General features: G+C 35.4%; 1 protein-coding gene across 2 annotated transcripts in view; it reads left to right on the top strand.

Annotated features, from left to right (window-relative positions):
* The window catches only part of CFTR (CF transmembrane conductance regulator), a 184,137-nt gene that overhangs the window by 144,032 nt on the left and 25,341 nt on the right, over positions 1–14,764 (top strand). The window lies entirely within an intron of this gene.

Raw genomic sequence — 14,764 nt, 5'->3', positions numbered from 1 at the left:
GGGCTCCATTCCATGACCCTGGGATCATGACCTGAGTTGGGACCAAAAGTTGGATGCTCAACTGACTGAGCCATCCAGGCACCCTATAGAGCCACTTGTAATGAAAACTGAATTTTAAACTTTCTCTCTTTGTGGCTTAATATCAAATAGAATTTTTTTTATTTGTTGAGATAATGGTTTCTAAACTTTGTTAGGCCACTATCAGTGTCATCAACATAGGAACAGACTCTTATCACTTGCTTTTTGCCCATGGGTTTAGGAATATTTCATATTTGACGCATTGGAAAAAGTTCTACTAAATGTAGAGTGAGCAAAAATGTTCCTGTATACCATGCTAAATGGCTTGAAATGGCACACCAGAAATTTTGACTCCCTTTTTTAATTTTACAGTTAGTATCAATAAATTCACATACTACTAAAATTAGCTCTTTATTATAATTTTTGCCGATCAAGAATGGGACTTGTTTTTTTTTCTTTTTGTTGAGAGAAAACAGTTTTTTTTAAGTTTTTATTTTAATTCCAGTTAGTTAACATACAGTGCAATATTAGTTTCAGGTGTACAATATAGTGATTCAACACTTCTTTGCATCACCCAGTGCTCATCACAAGTGCACTCCTTAATCCCCATCACCTATTTAACACATCCCGCTGCCACCCCCCTTCTGGTAACCATCAGCTTGTTCTCTGTAGTTAAGAGTCTGCTTTTTGGCTTCTCTCCCTCTTTTTTTTCCCCCTTTGCTCACTTGGTGTTTCTTAAATTCCATATATGAGTGAAATCATATGGTATTTGTCTTTCTCTGACTTAGTTCGCTTAGCATAATACTCTCTAGTTCCATCCAATTCATTGAAAATGGCAAGATTTCATTACTTTTTATGGCTGAATAATATTCCATTGTGTGTGTGCGTGTGTACGTGTGTGTGTGTGTGTACACATACATACCACATCTTCCTGATCCATTCATTAGTTGATAGGCACTTGGGTTGCTTCTATATCTTGGTTATTGCAAATAATGCTTCTATAAACATAGAGGTTCATGTATCCCTTTGAATTAGTGGTTTTGTATTCTTTGAGTAAATACCCAGTAGCATGATTGCTGGATCATAGGGTAGTTCTATTTTTAACTTTTTCAGGAACCTCCATACTGTTTGCCAAAGTAGCTGCACCAGTTCCCACCAACATTGCAAGAATGTTCCCCTTTCTCCACATCCTCGCCAACACCTGTTGTTTCTTGTTGATTTTAGCCATTCTGACATGTGTGAGGTAATATCTTGTTGTAGTTTTGATTAGTAATTCCCTGATGAGGAGTTATAGCGAGCATCTTTTCATGTGTCTATAAGCCACCTGGATGTCTTCTTTGGAGAAAGAAATGTCTGTTTGTGTCTTCTGCCCATTTTTTAACATTTATTTATTTTCTGAGAGAGAGAGAGACAGAGCGTTAGTGGGGGAGGAGCAGAGAGAGAGAGGTAGATACAGAATCTGAAGCAGGCTCTAGGCTCTGAGTTGTTAGCACAGAGCCTGATGCAGTGCTCGAACCCACAAACTGTGAGATCATGACCTGAGCCGAAGTCAGGTGCTTAACCAACTGAGCCACCCAGGCACCCTTCTTCTGCTCATTTTTAAATTGGATTATTCATTTTTTGGGTGTTAAGTTTAGAAGCTCTTTATGTATTTTAGATACTAACCCTTTATGATATGTCATTTACAAATATCTTCTCCCACACTGTAGGTTGACTTTTAGTTTTATTGATTGTTTCCTTCGCTGTTCAGAAGCTTTTTTATGTTGAGGTAGTCCTCATAGTTTATTTTTCCCTTGCCTCAGGAGACACCTAGAAAGAAGTTGCTATAGCTGATATCGAAGAGGCTACTGTCTGTGCTCTCTTCTAGGATTTTTATGGTTTCAGGTCTCACATGTAGGTCTTGCATCCATTTTGAATTTATTTTTGTGTGTGGATGGTGTAAGAAAATGGGCTAGTTTCTTTCTTTTGCATGTTGCTGTCCAGTTTTCCCAGTACCATTTATTGAAGAGGCTGTCTTTATCCCATTGGATATTCTTTCCTGCCTTGTCGAAGATTAAGTGATATAGTTGTGGGTTCATTTCTGGGTTCCCTATTCTGTTCCATTGATTTATGTGTCTCTTTTTGTGCCTATACTGTACTGTTTTGATCACTACAGGTTTGTGATATAACTTGAAGTCCAGAATTGTGATGCCTCCAGCTTTGCTTTTCTTTTTCAAGGTTGCTTTGGCTATTCAGTGTCTTTTGTGGTTTCATATAAATTTTAAGATTGTTTGTTCTAACTCTGTGAAAAAGGCTGTTGGTATTTTAATAGGGATTGCATTAAATGTGTAGATTGCTTTGGGTGGTAAAGACATTTTAACAATATTCATTCTTCCATGAGCATGGAAGTTCTTTCCATTTGTTCATGTCATCTTAAATTTCTTTCATCAGTGTTTTATAGTTTTCAGAGTAGAGGTCCTTCACCTCTTTGATTAGGTTTATTCCTAGGTGTCTTATTATTTTTGGTGCAGTTGTAAATGGGATTGTTTTTTTAATTTCACTTTCTGGTGTTTCATTATTGGTGTATAGAAATGCAACAGATTTCTGTACATTGATTTTGTATCCTGTGACCTTATTGAATTTGTTTATAAGTTCCAGCAGTTTTTAGGTGGAGTCTTTTGTATTTTCTATATAGAAAATATCATCCATCATGTCATCTGCAAATAGTGGAAGTTTTATTGCTTCCTTACCAATCTAGATGCTTATTATTTATTTTTGTTTTTTGATTGCTGTGGCTAGGACTGCCAGTACAATGTTAATAAAAGTGGTTAAGAGTGGAAGGGTAGATATCATTGTCTTGTTCCTGACCTTAGGGGAACAGATCTCAGTGTTTCCCCATTAAGGATGATGTTAGCTATGGGTTTTTCATATATTGCCTTTATTATATTGAGGCATGTTCCCTCTAAACCTCTTTAGAAGAGGTTTTTTTTTTTTTATCACGAATGGATATTGTACTTTGTCAAATGCCTTTTCTGTGTCTATTGAAATAATCATATGGTTCTTACCCTTTCTCTTAAAGGATCATTGTTGATTGATGTTGATTAATTGGCAAATATTGAACCACCCTTGCAACCCAGGAATAAATCCCACTTGATCATGTTGAATGTTTTTTTAATGTATCAATGTATTATTGAATTTGGTTTGCTAATATTTTGTTGAAGATTTTTACATCTATGTATATCAGTGATATTGGCCTATAGCTCTCTTTTTTATGGTGACTTTTGGGTGTTTGTATATGTGTGTATGTGTCCTTATCTGGTTTTGGCATCAGGATAATGGTGGCCTCATAGAATAAATTTGGATATTTTTCTTCCTTTTCTATTTTTGGAATAGGCTGAAAAGAATAGGTATTAATTCCTCCTTAAAAGTTGGTAAAATTCACCTATAAAGTCATTTGGTCCTGGACTTTTGTTTGTTGAGAGTTTTTGATTACTGATTCAATTTCTTTGTTGGTTATCAGTCTGTTCAAATTTTCTGTTTCGTCGTGTGTCAGTTTTGGTAATATGTATGTTTTTAGAAATTTATCCATCTCTCTTAGGTTGTCCAGTTTGTTGGCACATAGTTTTTCATAATATTCTCTTATAATTGTTTGTATTTCTGTGGTGTTGGTTGTTATTTCTCCTCTCTCATTTGTGATTTTAGAGGAAAAACAGTTTTAAATCAACATAAATGGAAAAATTAGGTTTTAGATTGAATTTGTCCCTTATATTAGAATGAGGCTGTTTACATTGTTTAAAGTTATGCTTTGGAACTATGTAAAATTAATTATTTGCCTTTGTTACTCCCTTGCATTGAGAAAACATGTAATTAAGTAGTTTCTTTTGCCTTGCACATTAGTGAATGCCACAGGCAGCTGAGGATGTCCTTGGGATCACTGGGATAGGTTCCAAAAGTGATGTCCAGTTATAAACAATAGCAGCAAATAGGTTGATATAAACCAGGGTGAAAAGTCTTGGTAAATTACTTCCTTTTTCTCCTCCTGACATCCTCCCACCCCTTTGCTTTCCTGATGCTCAATTGCCCATTAAATTAAATTAACCAAGTCCTAGTAGAGCAACAGAATTTACAGAGTCCTCATTCCTGTAGGTAGTTTCCTTGATGTGAGAGTAATAATAAGAGCTGCTCTAAAGTTAGGAAGAAGCAGTATGTTTAGGCATTTCATATTCTCTGAACCTTTATATAGAAAATAGGCCATATGTGTTTAGTAACTATTCTTTGCCAGGAATGGTAGGTCTTTGGAAAAATTAAAAATTACTTACATAAGGCTTTGGATATTGCCATTCAAAGAGTGAAACTAATGTTTATCAAGTGTTTATAATGTCCCAAACACCATTTAAAGACATTTATTTGCTATCACATTCAATATTATTATAATTCCAAAGGTAGATATTATTACCCTCTTTGTATAATGGAAGAAACTGAAGTCCAATTAAGTGACTGAGTTAGAAAGGATCTTTAAATCCAAATCTGTCTGACTTCGTAGTTCTTTTTCACCTGCTTCCCTTAAAAGAAGAAAAAGGAGGAACCAAAGGAGAAGAAGAGGAGAGAAAAAGAGATATCTGCCCCAGAAAAGGACCATCTAAAAGGGGAAATGCAAGGTCCACTAAGAACTGAGGCAGGTCACTGTGAAGCTAAAAAAGCTTAAGTTTCAGAGAACTTTACTTGTCTGAGCTCCTTCCAAAGCCCTATACCTAATTTTATATTTATAATTCTAAAATATTTATTCCTAGAAAGAACTACTCCTCCATATTTTATAAACTTCAGGTTCTAAAAATCTTTGTTATACCCTTGAATAAAAGATACATAGGTAAAATTCTAAGGTAAAGAGAAAGGAGTTACTGTCAGTTGGCTGGGAGTTGGGCTATTTAGGGAAAGTTTTCTATAAGAAGTGGCATTTAGAAGGAGACTTTGAGACTTGAACTGTGTATTTGAACAAGCAAGGGTGAGTAAAAAAGGGTGCTATAGGCAGAGAGAATAATACAAGCATGGGGCAAGTACAGAAAACAATGACTGATTCAGTCAGAATGGGGGATGCATAAAGGATGAAATGGAAGACAGGATTGAAGCAAGATGATGGAAATTACGAATCTTGAGAGCTGAAGCAATAAAGGAAGTTGAAGACTTGGAAGATCCTACTCAGGTTTGCTACTAAATGATTTTTGGTCATCTTCAAGAAAGCAGTTTCTCAAAGTGTTGTTCCCTGGACCAGCATCATCTGCATCAGTTGAAAACTTGCGAAAAATGCATATTCTGAGCCTCACTCAATCCTACTGAATAAAAACTCTGAGTATAGGGACAATGGTCTTTATCACTGATGGATTCCCTTCCAAGCATGAGAGCCCAATTTAAGAGAGCCATTAGGTGTAGAGAAATAAGAGTAGAAGTTCAACTGCAAAGGGTTAGGGAATGGGTGAGTACTGAAGTGAGGAGTTATGTAGAACACCAACGTTGGTGGTGAAAAGAGATAGCTGGAACAACTGTATAAGAGGATGGCTCTCTGGAAGAATTTGCCTTTTCACTGTAGAGGAGTATGGTTTTTGTTTTTGTTTTTGTTTTTTGTTTTGTTTTGTTTTTGTTTTGTGAGAAGGAAAGCAGATAAGTGGAGTTAAAGAGAACTATTGGGCAGAGTTGGGAAAATGAAGGTGTTCATGTTATACAACCTTGGTCTTTTAAGTCAGTTATAAGGCAAAATCATGGGAGTCAAGTAGTGTCCATCCTGTAACTTTGTTCTTCAGTATTGTGTTGGTTATTCAGGGTCTTTTGCATTTCCATACAAACTTTAGAATCGGTTTGTCAGATCCACAAAATAACTTGCTTTTTTATTTTGATTGGGATTGCACTGACTCTATAGACCAAATTGGGAAGAACTGATATCTTGACAATATTGAGTCTTCCTTTTCATGAACATGGACCATCTCTCTATTTACTTAATTTTTCTTTGATTTCATTCATCAGAGTTTTATCATTTTCCTCATCTAGATCTTGTACATATTTTCTTATGTTTATTCTAAGTATTTTGTTTTGGGAAGTGCTAATGTAAATGGTAATGTGTTCTTAATTTCAAATTCCTCTTGTTCATTGCTGGTATTTAGGAAAGCAATTGACTTTTGTAGAAGAACTCTGTATCCTACAAGTTTTCTTTAATTACTTATCAGTTCCAGGAGTTTTATTCCTGATTTAGATTTTCTACATGGATGATAGTCACCTGTGAACAAAGACAATTTTATTTCTTTCTTCCCAGTCTGTATGCCTTTCATTTCCTTTTCTTGTCTTAATGCATTATCTAGGATTTCCAGTATTATGTTGAAAAGGAGTTTTGAGAAGGGGCATCCTTGCCTTGTTCCTGACCTGTGCAGGAAGTCTTTGAGTTTCTCACCCTTACAAGTGATGTTAACTATAGGGTTTTGTAGATGTTTTTATCAAGTTAAAGAAGTTCCCCTCTTTCCTAGTTTTCTGAGAGTTTTTAACCAGGAATTAGCATTAGATCTTGTCAGATGAATTCTGCATCTATTGTTATAATCGTGTGATTTTTCTTAGCCCATTGATATGATGGATTATATTAATTCATTTTTGATTTTTGAACCAACCTTGTATATCTAGAATAAATCCTACTTGGTCGTGGCGTCTAATCTCTTTACACATTGTTGGATTTGATTTGGTAATATTTTGCTGAAGATTTTTGGTTCTATGTACATGAGAAATGTTGATATTTAATGTCTTTGATGGCTTTGGTATTATTTTAATGTTGGCCTCGTAGAGTAGTTAGAAGTATTCCCTCTGCTTCTATCTCCTGGAAGAAACTGTAGAGGATTGGTAGAATTTTGACTTTAAATATTTGGTTGAATTCACCAGCGAATCTATCTGGACTTGGAGGTTTCTGAATTGGAAGGTTTTTAATTGTTGATACAATTTCTTTAAAAGATATGTACCTATTTACATTGTCCATTTCTTCTGGCATAAGTTTTGAAAGATTGTATCTTTCAAGGAATTGGTCTGTTTCATCTAGATTATCAAACTGGTGGTCATATAGTTGTTCATAGTATTCCTTTATTATTCTCTTACCATGGGGTATATAGTGATGTTCCCTCTTGAAATTGTAATGTTAGTAATTGGTGTCAACTCTCGTATTTTCTTAGTTAGCCTGGCTAGAAGGTTATTAGTTTTATTGATCTTTTCAAAGTACCTGTTTTCATTGATTTTCTCTACTGATTTCCTGTTTTCAATTAGTTGATTTTGCTCTAATTTTTATTATTTCTCTTCTGCTTCCTTTGAACTTAATTTGCTCTTTTTTTCCTAGTTTCCTAAGGTAGAAACTTAGATAATTGATTTTAGATATTTCTTCTCTTCTAATGTATGCATTTAGTGCTATAAATTTCTCTCTGTGCTTCTTTTACTGCATGACACAGGATGGCTAGTGTGACCTGGAGTTGGGTATTTTCCTTCCCTAGATCAGTTGGGTTCTAATAAAAAGCCCAGTCGTTAGACTCTGGTAAAATAGTTTCTCTTGAGGGAGGGCTTGTGAAGAAAAGAATTCTCTAATGCTCAGGAGTACTGCAAAATTGTTGCTTTCCCCCTTCTCTTGCTGGAGGCACCAAAGGATTTTTCTGTATTTTTTACTGGGAGATGGTAAAACTGGTTGGGCCCCTGGAGCTAATTCTCACAAAAGTCTGGGGGCCCTTCTACAAATGTCCTCTTCTGGACGTTTTTACTCTCATACTTGTCTACACTGAGCCTCCAGTAATTCTTTAGTTACAGCTTAGGGTTTTTCAGTCTGATTCTGGTTTCTGCAGAGGTTTCTGATCATGGTTTCTTTTCTAGTAAATTGTGATTTTCTGTGTCTGTCTCTTCATTTATGACGGCTACAGTTTGTTGTATGTCTTCACTCTCTAATAGATGTAAGAAGGCTTTTGATTCTTCAGTTTGCTTAGCTTTTTACTTGTTTTTAGGCCAGAGTGATGACATTCAAGTTCCTTATATTTTGGACCAGAAACCAGAAGTCCTGTTTTTCATCTTTTAATCCCTTTGCTTAGAATATGTTAAATGCTTGCATGAATGAATAGCTTACACCTACTTCTAGGTCATATGATTGATTAAAGTAGGAACTGATTCTTAAAATGTTATTCTGAGCAGCTCTCTTTAAGATTGTTATTTCTGCTGCCTTGCCCTTAGAACCTATAACAGCATGTTGCAAACTATAACGAGATGCCTCAAACATACTTCTTGCATGCTGAATTAAGAAGACTCAAATTCAGTATACTATTTTGACTGTCCAAAAGTTCTGCAAGATCAGCTCTGGTCTAATTCATCTTCTTGAAAAAAAAATTTGGAAAGGACTTAAATGGGCATTTCTTGTTTAATTTTTAATGGAATTCAGCATTCTTGGTTAGATGGTGTGCCTGAGTCCATTTGGGATTCTATTACAAGATATCTTGGGCTGGGTGGCTTATAAACAACACACGTTTATTTCTCACACTTCTAGAGTCTGGGAAGTCCAAGATCATGGTGCCAGAAAATTCATTGTCTAGTGAGAACCCACTTCCTCATAGATGTCTGTCTTGTCATTGTAACCTCATATGGTAGAAGGGGTGAGGGAGCTTCCTGGGGTTTCTTTATAAGGGCATTAATCTCATTCATGAGGGTTCCACCCTCATGACCTAACCACCTCCCAAAGTCCTCACATTGGAGGTTAGGATTTCAACATATGAATGTGGGAGAAACACAAATATTATGCCCATAGCATGATGAAATATTTCAAAAATCAAAATTTTAAGCAGAAAAGTTATTCAGTCTTCATATTAAGGCACTTTGTCCATAACATTTATTTTATGGAAGAGATGTTCTATTATCTTCTTTGCTCTTAATTTAGGCCTTTACTTCATAGAGCCTGTACTTTAAATTTTATTTTCAATGCGTGAGAAATATAGCAGATATTTCACAACATTTACTTTGATTAAAAAAAACAAACAAATTTTCTTTTTTTTAGGTTTATTTATTTATTTTGAGAGAATGAGAAAGTGAGAGAGAGAGAGAGAGAGAGCAGGGGAGAGGCAGAGAGAGAGAGAGGGAGAGAGAGAATCCCAAACAGGCTCCACACCATCAAGACAGAGCCTGATGTAGGACTGTCTCACAACCATGAGATCATGACTTGGGCCAAAGTCAGGAGTTGGATGCTTAACTGACTGAGCCACCCAGGCACCCCTAAAACTATTTTTCTTTTTAATCTCAAATAGTTGTTGTCTTGAAAGCTTTTGACTTTTTGCCTGAATTTTAATATCTAGATTACCTTCCCCCAATGAGAAAACTCTTTGTTTTTTCCTTTTCTGTTCTTCTCAAAATGCAGGCTGGGATTCTAATTTGGAGCCACGTCCTTCATGATAAACATAGACTTATGAAAATGCCTTAGATGGTATTTTGTGTCTATCACAGTACTGGACAGTCCCCTGGTTACACAGCTATTTAATAGTACTTCAAGATCTATTCTTTTGGGTGAGCTTACCTGCATTCTTTATTTGTAGCCTCTTCAAAATACTGCGATGCCAGAAGCAGTTAAATCAGTATCAAGGGTTCAGATCATAGCAGCATTAACACTTAAATGTCTATTTGATTTTTTAAACACATACGGCATTCCATCTTGATAAAAATTGGTATTGAGTAACTGAATCATTTAGTAGTTTATCCTGGAGTTATGAGGAGCATATTCTCAAGAACTTATTTTATTAAGAATTATATTTTATTAATAGTAAACATATAAAAGGTGCATTTATTATCACTTTGTGGATCTACATTTTATTTTGTTTGGTATCATGATTTCTGGAGACCACAAGGAGATGAAAAATAATTATAGCAGGTTTCAATATATTGCAGTAGTAGTCTAGTGAATCAGGTACTCTGAAAAGAATGTACTTAGATTGTTTTACTCATGGTGCAATGAAGTTACAGTTAGCATCAAATTCAACATTATTTAGCTCTCCGCATAATATGTTGATTTGTCTTGATCCAAAATTCGCAGAAAGGAAGTTCACTGAAGTTACTAGAAGTCACTGACTTGGAATTAGGATATACCTTAAAATCTCATTTGCAGGAAGTACTCTGACCCTATTCAACAGATCACTGAGAAGCCTGGAAAAACAAATCCCGGAAAGGAATTATTATGTGCCAATTATATAAACAAAAAGACTTTGTTAAGTATGGACCAATAAGATTCTTTGCAGTTAAAAACATGTCAGACACAATGCAATATCGGCAGTTCAATAATACAAAAGAAGCAGAGAAAAGCTAAAAACTTTAAAGCTAAACATAAGATTTACACATTGCCTCTCAATTTACTCCTATACCTACATAAAAACTGAGTTTTCTAAAAATTTCAATATGTGCTGTTTGAAAGAGAACATGGTCATTTATCTCAGTTATTAGAACCTTGACTAATCATATGGGGTTCTGGACCTCAAGGTACTTTTTGTAAAAAAAATCGTGATAACACTCTATTATTATTTTTCTATTTATTTTTTTAAAGTTTTTATTTAAATTCCAGTTAGCTAACATAGAGTTTAATGTTAACTTCAGAGGTACAATATAGTGGTTCATCACTTCCATAAAACACCCCGTGCTCATCACAAGTACACTCCTTAATCACTGTCACCTATTTTCCCATCCCCCCACCCACCTCCTCTCTGGTAACCATCAGTTTGTCTCTATAGTTAAGACTGTTTCTTGTTTGCCTCTCTCTTGTTTGCCTCTTCCTTGTTTCTGTTTGCCTCTCTCTTTTTTTCCCTTTGCTCATTTTATTTTGTTTCTTAAATTCCACATATGAGTGAAATCCTATGGTATTTGTCCTTCTCTGACTGACTTAGTTTACTTAGCATGATACTCTAGCTCCATCCATGTCATTGAAAATAACAAGATTTCATTCTTTTTTATGGCTGAGTCATATTCCATTATGTATGTATGTATGTATGCATGTTTGTATCTATGTATGTATATACTTATACCACATCTTCCTTATCCATTCATCAGTTGTTGAACACTTGGGCTATTCCCATAATTTGGCTATTGTTGCTATAAACATAATGTTGCTATAAACATCAGGGTGTATGTATCCCTTTGAACTAGCGTTTTTGTATTCCTTGGGTAAATACCTAGTAGTGTGATAGCTGGACTGTAGGGTAGCTCTAGTTTTAACTTTCTGAGGAACCTCCATACTGTTTTCCACAGTGGAAAGTTTACCACAGTGCAAGTGCAAGACAGTTCCCCTTTCTTCACACTGTCACCAAAAACTGTTGTTTCTTGTGTTACTGATTTTAGCCATTCTGACAGGTGTGAGGTGATATCTCATTGTAGTTTTGATTTGTGTTTCCCTGATGATGAGCAATGAACATTTTTTCATGTGTCTGTTGGCCATCTGGATGTCTTCTTTGGAGAAAAGTCTATTCATGTCTTCTGCCCATTTTTAGTTGCATTATTCATTTTTTGGATGTTAAGTTTTAAAAGTTCTTTAGATATTTTAAATACAAACCCTTTATGAGATATGTCATTTACAAATATCTTCTCCTACCCTGTAGGTTGCCTTTTAGTTTTATTGATTATTTCCTCTACTGTTCAGGAGTTTTTTATGTTGATGTCATTCCAAGAGTTTATCTTTGCTTTTGTTTCCTTTGCACCTGGAAACGTATCTAGAAAAAAGTTGCTATGGCCGATGTCAAAGAGGTTATTGCCTCTTATCCTATTATCCTCTCTTATAGGATTTTATGGTTTCAGGTCTCACATGTAGACCTTACATCCATTTTGAATTTATTTTTGTGTATGGTATAAGAAAGTGGTCCAGTTTCTTTCTTTTGCATGTTGCTGTCCAGTTTTCCCAGCACCATTTGTTGAAGAGACTGTCTTTTTACCATTGGGTATTCTTTCCTGCTTTGTTGAAGATTAACTGACCAGATAGTTGTGGGTTACTTCTGGGTTTCCTATTCCATTTCACTGATTTATGTGTCTCTTTTTGTGCCAATACCATACTGTTTTGATCACTACAGCTTTGTAATATAAATTGAAGTCCAGAATTGCGATGCCTCCAGCTTTGCTTTTCTTTTTCAAGGTTGCTTTGGCTATTTGGTGTGTGTGTGTGTGTGTGTGTGTGTGTGTGGTTTCATGCAAATTTTAGGATTCTTTGTTCTAACTCCATGAAAAAGACTGTTGGTATTTTGATAGGGATTGCATTAAATGCGTAGATTGCTTTGGGTGCTATAGACATTTTAACAATATTTGTTCTTCCAACCCATGAGCATGGAATGTCTTTCCATTTGTTTGTGTCATCTTAAATTTCTCTCATCAATGTTTTATACTTTTCAGAGTGGAGGTCCTTCACCTCTTTGGTTAGGTTTACTCCTAAGTATCTTATTATTTGGGGTGCAATTGTAAATGATATTATTTTCTTAATTTCTCTTTCTAGTGTTTCAGTATTGGTGCATAGAAATGCAACAGATTTCTGTACATTGATTTTGTATCCTGTAACTTTACTAAATTCGTGTGTCAGATCTAGCAATTTTTTGGTGGATTCTTTTGGGTTTTCTATATAGACTGTCATGTCATCTGCAAATAGTGAAATTTTTACTGCTCCCTTGCCAGTCTGAATGCCTTTTATTTCTTTTTGTTGTCTGATTAAATTTGTGATATGACTTTAAAGTAAATCACTTTCTCTTATTGAACTTCCCTTCCCCCATGCCTCATCTATACAAAGCATATTCAGATTGCTTATAAAAGTTTTACTGTTGTGTTTCAAAAATGATGACATATTATGAATATGTTTGTAAATCATGGGCTGATTCAGAAATGGAGGTGTGCATATGAAATTTCACAAGATTTTTAATTAAGAGTTGATCTTGTAATTCACCAAAATTAACTAAATTTGTTTTCTTGTTAGATCAACTAAATAAGTTTGTCTATTCATCTGCCTTCTCTCCCTCCTTCTTCCTTTTCCTCTCTTCCTTCCTCCCTTGTTTCCATCCATCCATCCATCCATCCATCCATCCATCCACCCAATCCATGTGTCTATTTATCCATTCATTCATCCTTCCACCTGATTGTCCCTCAGTGAATCCAAACAAGTATTTATTGAGAATTTTATGTGAACCCATCACATTGGAAGGTGCTGAGAATTCAATGGAAACACAGACCACCCTGTGCTTATTAAACTTAAATTCTTGGTGTTAACACAAGTAATAACCAAGAAAAAAATAGGTAAAATATTACTGATTCTGATTAGCAGTATGAAGAACCTCAAAAGGGTGTTGTGTATAGTTTGTGGTTTATCTTATTTTCTCAGTTGTCTCAGATAACAAGCATTTGTGAAAGTCTCATTACAGAGCTCTTATGAACAAAAGACATGGTGTCATTATTGTTTACCAATTTATCCCAATTGCCTAGTTTATTACCAGATTCTTAATAAGTATTCAGAAAGTTATTACTGCAGATTGTTATAAGCTCTAAAGTATTCTTTGTGGTCCATGAACTGGTTCTGGTTTATAAGCTGTTTGGGGTCTCTGATAAGTATAGGAATTGAGAGTAAGCATGTAGAAATTCATTTTTATTATCTTTTCTTTTTTAAAGTACTGATTTGCAATGGACTAGATACAAAAAAACAAAACTTTCCTTTGCCACAGATGGTATAAAAAGCATTACTGTAAAAGACCATTGGCCCAGCTGTCCTATAAAAAATAGTTAAATGATAAGAGAAAGAGAAATCAAATAAAAGGAAAGGAGTGTACATTTATTCAGTGCTACTAAATGTCAGGCTGTTATTCAGTATTCAGTTAATGACTGCAGTAATGTTCTATCCCACTTAAAGCATCTTCTTCCAAGTGCTGGATCTAAGCCCACATGGAACACAGACTTGAGGTCCCTGTGGGCTACCTGAAGCACCTGATCTCCCCTTGCAATGCCTGGAGTTCTCACTTCTGTTTTATGCTTTTACAGCCTTTTAGTAACAAGAATAGTTTTCTTTTTTTTTTTTTTTTAATTTATTTATTTATTTTTTTTTAATATATGAAATTTACTGTCAAATTGGTTTCCATACAACACCCAGTGCTCATCCCAAAAGGTGCCCTCCTCAATACCCATCACCCACCCTGCCCTCCCTCCCACCCCCCATCAACCCTCAGTTTGTTCTCAGTTTTTAACAGTCTCTTATGCTTTGGCTCTCTCCCACTCTAACCTCTTTTTTTTTTTTTTTTCTTAATATCCTTTTTGCTTCTCTAGATTCTCTTCCTGCCAGTCAGCATAGATGTAAGCATGCTATCTGACAGCTGTCCAAGTGCCTATGCACTGAATGGCAAGGTTCAGCCTGCCCTCTCTGGGAACATAGAGCTCACTGAACTTATTCTTGTTTATGGTCAGGCCTAAACTTGTGCTTCCTTTATGAGGGGAAATATCTACGTGTTAGAACTATTTCAGATTCATTCATTCATTTTCAAGCTCATATTCATTCAGGAACTGGATCAAACTATATAGGTCCCTGCTTTTGGCTTAAGGCCATCCTTAGAAATGGTATGCATTAGGACACTGTATGTTTGTTTTCCTTGATGCAAAATGGGCGATTTTTCACCTTTTTGCCATTAGTAAAGGTCAGTGATAAATGAAAGGTCCAGAATGAAGAGTCCAATTCCATATGGCCAGTTTCTATATTCTCCTCCAGGGTTGCTCTGCCTAAGATCAATATTGG

The sequence above is a fragment of the Neofelis nebulosa genome, chromosome 4 (assembly GCF_028018385.1).
Source record: "Neofelis nebulosa isolate mNeoNeb1 chromosome 4, mNeoNeb1.pri, whole genome shotgun sequence".
Taxonomy (NCBI): domain Eukaryota; kingdom Metazoa; phylum Chordata; class Mammalia; order Carnivora; family Felidae; genus Neofelis; species Neofelis nebulosa.
The sequence above is the reverse complement of the archived record's forward strand: the minus strand, read 5'-3'. Positions and strand labels throughout refer to the sequence as shown.